Below are 6,270 nucleotides of genomic sequence, written 5' to 3'. Positions count from 1 at the left end.
CCCTTATTGATCTGACTGTATATACAACAAACATGAACAACTATTGACCTATAAAAATTAATAGCTGTATAACTGAAAGACTAAAACTTGATGTTAGAATAAATAATCTGTAAAAAATGCACAACAAATGAGAACAGTGACCTCAAAATATAAACAATCTATAAGAAATTTGATCAGAGTTAGGAGTAATATATATTATAATATGAAAATATACCCTAAAAGTTGTATCAATATCCAAAATGTCCTAAACAGAGATAGAAACATGCATAGATACAATCTGACAAAATTACTTTGCATCTGTGTACCAATATAAACAAAAGTAACAAATATAATTTGAACTTTCATCAATATTCAAAAACTATACCAATGTAAATATCCATAAATAATAGCTCACAATTATGCACTCTATTACCTACTATTACTATCTCCCTTTTTTGTAAGCAAACATAGTTTTCACCCCAACCCTATAACTAATACAAGTAATAATGAACAACCCATGAACAGTGTTCCCAACACTATAGATAAACTTTTTTGAGATAGGGAGCATTGTCTTCTAGAATTGCTTCCCACAGTCATGGGGGTAATGTTCTCTTAATAGGATCCTGCAAAAATTAAGTTCCAAAATTACAGTCTAGTATAGTTGCAAAAAATTTCTGAGCAGCTAATAGGATTTTTTGTTTTGTTTTGTTTTTCAAAGCTCTCATTTGAAGTTCTGGCCAGAATATGAGAAGGTGCACCATTTCAGTAGATGGTACCCAAAACAAGAGGTTTTATTTTAGTGCTGTCTGCATCACGACATCATCTCAACTAGGTAGAGTTGTTGCTATGGGGCCACATCTTCTTCCTGGAAACTTCAAATAATATTGCAGGAAAAGAATCTATAGAAAAATCTATGTTCATCATGAAAAACTTAAACTCATTCATATAAACATATGTTCAATGAAGATTATGATATAGACAAAAAAAGGTAGGGAGAAAGTAAAATATTTCCTAAAGTCTTTCTTCTATCCCACACCAGATGGCTTCTGATATGAGACAGAAACTCTGAATGTTCCTTTTAACAACAAAATTGGATTTAGAGAAGTACAGAGCCATTGTCCAACTCCAAAACCAGCTGTGTGTGTGTGTGTGTGTCTGTGTGTGTGTGTAAATGTAAGTATAAACAGTTCCTGGATTCATAAACCATATTCTGTTTTCTAGATGCTCCTAGGTGGATAGTTACTTTCTTCCATCAGCATTCAAACATCCAAGATCTCTTAAATTTTTTGAAGATGAGTGTTGTCCTGCAAAGACAAGAACAGAACACTGCCCCCATCCTATATGCTTTTCTTACCACCTGTATGGTTATCACCATTGTGAATGAGTTATCATTTCTCCTTTTCAAGAGGTTTCTCCTCTTCAAACGAAATCTTTATTAATTTGATGGTATCCATAATTTTTATTTTCTTGTGGAAACAAGAACAAAACCCCTTTTCCAAAGTAATACATCTCTTAGTTTCCATTATGAGGTCAACACATCTGGTTGATTCAATTCAGAAATGCTTTTCCTTATTCACTGCCTCTATGCTGTTACTGTTCTTTTCTCATTAGCCTTAAGAAAATTAAAGATTAATAAAGTATTATACAATCTATTTATGAAGGTGTTTTTGTTCTTTCCTGTTTCTACAGCACATCCTTTATAGTATGATTTAAACTTTCTATAACTGCCTGACCTGTAGGATTATTTGGTACACCTATAATGTGCTTTATATTATAATAATCAAAAAAGTGTTTCATTTTCTTAGATACATATGCTGGAATGGTGTCTGCCTTTATTTGTGCAGGTATACCCATGATGGCCATATCTTCCAATAAATGTGTGATTACTGAATCAGCCTTTTCAGGGCGCAAGGCAGTTGCCCATTGAAAACCTGAATACATGTCTATGGTGTGATGTACGTATTTTAATTTTCCTAATTCTGTAAAGTGGAATACATCCATCTGCCAGATTTCATTCCTTTGAGTACCCTTTGGGTTACTTCCTGCAGGCAATGGCGTTTGATTATAGAAAGAGCAAGTAGGGCATCTCTTTATAATCTCCTTAGCTTGTTGCCATTTAATAGAAAACTCTTTCTTTAAACCTTTGCTATTGATGTGATGTTTTTATGAAATTCTGAGGCCTGCAACATGCTTCCAATCAATAATTGATCCATTTCTGCATTACTTTGTGCTAGAGGACATGGTAGACACATATGGGATCAGATGCGTATTATGTACGTAGGATAAAGCCTATTTTTGATTATGTCTTGTACCTGGATAAACAATGAAGTCAGTTCTGTATCATATATGGTATAAATTCAGCAGTTTCAATATGCAAGACAACTCTTTCTGCATATCGTGAATCAGTAACTATAATGAGAGGTTATTTAAAATTCCTTAGTACCATGAGAATAGCATATAATTCTGCCTTCTGGAAAGAATAATAAGGGCTTTGTTCCACCTTACTTAATGCTTCTGATTTGTAACCTGCCTTCCCTAATTTATTTACATCAGTATAAAATGCATGGGCTCCAGTTTTTGGTGCATCATGTACAGTTTGAGGAAAGATCCAAGAAACTCTCTTTATAATGTTAAGTCTATCACTTTTGAGATAGTTGATATTAATTTTTCCCAAAAAATTAGTACAAGCCCTTTGCCATGGTTCGTTGTCTTCCCATAATTTTTTTATTTCATCAGTAATGAAAGGCACTATATTTCTGCTGGGCCTATACCTGCTAGTTGACCAAGTCTCAATTTACCTTTTATAATTAATTCAGAGACTTTTTCCACATAAGTTTTTAATATTTACTTGGTTTACATGGGAAAAAGATCCATTCTAAGATAATATCACCCCTCTGCATTAAAATTCCTGTAGGAGAAATTCTGAAAGGCAATATGACTGGAATACAACCAAGATTTCTATTCACCTTATCTACATGTGTCTCCTGTAATTTTTCCTAAACCGCTGTCAATTCCTTTTCTGCTTCAGTTGTTAATTCTCTGGGACTATTCAAATCTTTATCACCATCTAAGGTCTTATTTAAATGAATTATTAGATCAGGTATTATCCCAACAGTTGATCATAGATGGAAAATGTCTCCTAACAATCTGTAAAAGTCTTTAAGGGTCCATAAGCGGTGTCTCCTAATTTCTGCCTTTTGTGTTCTAATTTTCTGAAAATCTATTCTGTAACCTAGGTAATTAACAGAATCTCCTCTTTGAATCTTTTCAGGAGCAATTTGTAATCCCCATTTAGGCAAGACTTTCTTTACTTCTTCAAACATCTTTTCTAAAGTGTCTATGAATCAGATGACAAAATATCATCCAACTAATGGTAGGTTACAGACTTAGAAAATTGCTTACGAATTATTTTCAATGGTTGGCCTGTGTATGAGTTCCTTCTGTTTGTGTGTTGTTTTCATTGGTACCTCTGAAGGTTTATCAATTGTTTTGTGTTCTTATACAGCATGAATGGCTGGTTCCATCATCTATAATATCTTCTATTATTTTCCTCAGAAACATATGTTTTTGAGCTGCAGCCATGTACATCTGGATATTCCATGCTGCAGTAAGTCATGACATCACAGATTCACTACAACATTGGCTATATATGGCCTTAGTCTTGCTATTTCACCTTCTGGCCCTTTGCATTCAACCCATCTCATGCTTTCTTTTACCCAAGATAAGGTTCCAATTCCCAGTGTTCTGCTCTAATGCCCTCATTGAGGACTCCAAGGTATGAAGTCTGTCCAGTAAAGATAATGTCTCATCCTTGGACATAATCTTCATAGCATACATGTTACATAACTGTTGAGACATTTCATCAGTCAATCTTTCACACCTCTTTGAGAGTGTCTGATTAATACATTCAACAGTGCAAATTCTCTCAAATAATGTTTCAGCACCCAGTGTCATTGATTGGGTTTTATGTGCCAAATCATCTGTTTCCTTCTCCAGAGTGCATAATTTTTCATTAACTGAAGTTGTATTCTTCTTCATATTTCCAAACTCTTTCTTGAGAAACATGGTTTCAGTCTGTAATGACTGCAACATTTCTAAAAACGTCTCATTCTTAGCCCTATTGTCAAGCCATTTTTTAAGAAAAAAATATTGACGACAAAATTAATCCCCATAATTAAGATTAATGATGTAGAAGGGACATCATATAAGTCTTGAAAAACCTCACTCATGCTGTAAGTAAAGAGGCTATTGGAACCTTGGACTGTTAGGTTGTCTAACATATTGTCCTTTTAAATTAGCAACTTGTGATCTATATTTAGGATATTAAATCTTTTCTGTGGTTTAATTAGCTGGATTAGGTGCAATAACCATTACTTGCCAGTAGGTGTCATGGGCCACCTACAAAACTAACGCAGCAGGGCATAATAGTGCACGTGAACTCACGTGGCAGGTCTGAAATCTTATTTTAGTGTGAAATGATGAATGATAAATCACAGACTGCGTGCTCTGCAGACGTCTCTAGAGCAGTGGAATAGGTAAATGCAAACAAATCATTAGTGAAGTGAGGCTGCAGAGTTGTGTGAACCTCTTTTGCTGACTGACAAGAAGCTTCATTCTTTCCCTCCTCCAGTGTGAGGTCCTAGGAAATTTTTAATTCTTTGGGGGCCAATTAGTCTGGTAGCCAATGGAAAGGGTACCCTGACTCTCTTTAAAGGAGCGGATCTCCCACCAGCATCAAAGTCCCAGGATGGTTGGAGGGAAAGAACCAACAGCTAACATAGAGAATCCAAGAAGGACCATCAGAGATCCAAAGTGTCAGTCATCACTGTACGTGTAAACTGATAAATATCACAGGAGTATGTTTATAATTGTCAATACAATTTTTTAAAAAATCTGAATGATGGTGCTGGGGATGTGTTTGTCTGTAGAGTAGCTGTCCAGCACACATGAAGCCCTGGGTTCCACCCCCAGCATGGGCAGTCATGCTTGTAATCTCAAAACCTGGGAGGCAGAGGCAGGAGCATTAGAGGTCAAAAGTCATCCTCAGTTTCATCAAGAGTTCAAGGATAGCCTGGGCTACATGAGACCCTGCCTCAACTGTGACTCCTCCCACTCTCCATAAGAGAAAGAGATGCTCCTTGTTGTCAGGGTGACATAAATCCATTTCATTGGTACCCTGACACCTTTCACCTAGAGCAAACAACGTCCATCTCAGCTAGACCTGGTCTTGCCAGTCTAGCCAATGAGGTCAGAACTCTTGGTGAGTGCCTGCAGCTTCCACAAGAGTCCAATAGTCAACAAAAGGAAGTACGAATGGGTTCCCCAAGCTCTATAGCATACACAAGAAAAAGGGACTCACCAAGATGCAGCCACTGCAACACAGGAGCTAGTTTTAGCGTGGTGTGGAGAGCAAAGATTGCAGGCTAGGGGGCTTCTGACGCATGACCTAGGGCCACAAGGAAAGGCTGCCCTACCCAGTGGGACCTCCAAGATGTTATGAATTTTCCTAAAGTGAGCTTTCTGCTGACTCAAAAATCCCAATCAAGCCAAATCACAACAAGTCAAATTAAAAATTATCCAGGTGTTATAGGATTCCTGTGCTCTTGAGTGTTCCCAAGGGAGAACCAGGAAGCTACATATGCGACCACCAGGGAGAGAGGAAAGACCACAAGGGAACTTTCCCTGGAAGCAGTTTAAATAGACTGGGGGAGTGGTCAAGATTTTGGCAGGCTGTCTTGACCCTCTTCTGGGGAGGGGTCAAGGCTTGGTGGGCACAAATATGGGAACTCCAAAGATGGAGGCCCGAGACCTGGGCTTACAGAGAGGAAGGAAGAAGTAGTTTATTTCTTGAAACAAGAGAGAGAGAGAGAGAGAGAGAGAGAGAGAGAGAGAGAGAGAGAGAGAGAGAAGAGGAGAGGAGAGGAGAGGAGAGGAGAGGAGAGGAGAGGAGAGGAGAGGAGAGGAGAGGAGAGGAGAGGAGAGAAACGGTTAAAAAGAGAAGTATTGAGCTACTGAAAGGTACATGGATGACACTAGTTGATAATGTCGTAGTTGAGATAAAGGAAACAGGTCAGGCAAGCAGGGAATCTAAGAAGTACAGAGACAGAGGAAGAAACTGGTAGACCAAACAGAAAAAAGGATGGCTCAGAGACAGGGAGAAAAAACCACCAGAAGACAGGTGGGGGAAGTAAGAGATCTAGGGGGTTAGCACACCTCCCTGTAATGCCACTTAGCCGCTGCATCCCTACCTGTAGTAGAGTGAACTTGGACACTTGGGTCTTCTCTTCCTAG

The sequence above is a fragment of the Myodes glareolus genome, chromosome 18 (genome assembly GCF_982192425.1).
Source record: "Myodes glareolus chromosome 18, mMyoGla1.1, whole genome shotgun sequence".
Taxonomy (NCBI): domain Eukaryota; kingdom Metazoa; phylum Chordata; class Mammalia; order Rodentia; family Cricetidae; genus Myodes; species Myodes glareolus.
The sequence above is the reverse complement of the archived record's forward strand: the minus strand, read 5'-3'. Positions refer to the sequence as shown.